Here is a 209-nt window from a genome sequence, read left to right as displayed (position 1 = left end):
AGCAGTGAGTAGCGCACACACACACACACACAGCAGTGAGTAGTGAACACACACACACACACACACACAGCAGTGAGCAGCGAAAACACAAACACACCCCCCCCCACACACACATACAGTGAATACACACTCACTCACTCAATCACACACACACACACACACAGCAGTGAGAAGTGAACACACACACACACACACACCAGCACCCAGAG

The 209-nt window shown here is 51.2% G+C and overlaps 1 protein-coding gene across 1 annotated transcript in view; it reads left to right on the top strand.

The window, feature by feature from the left end:
• The window catches only part of LOC107561198 (uncharacterized), a 36,929-nt gene that overhangs the window by 1,666 nt on the left and 35,054 nt on the right, over positions 1–209 (top strand). The window lies entirely within an intron of this gene.

The sequence above is a fragment of the Sinocyclocheilus grahami genome, unplaced genomic scaffold (assembly GCF_001515645.1).
Source record: "Sinocyclocheilus grahami isolate Dianchi unplaced genomic scaffold, SAMN03320097.WGS_v1.1 scaffold760.1, whole genome shotgun sequence".
Lineage (NCBI taxonomy): Eukaryota > Metazoa > Chordata > Actinopteri > Cypriniformes > Cyprinidae > Sinocyclocheilus > Sinocyclocheilus grahami.
This window is presented reverse-complemented; position numbering and strand designations above follow the sequence as displayed.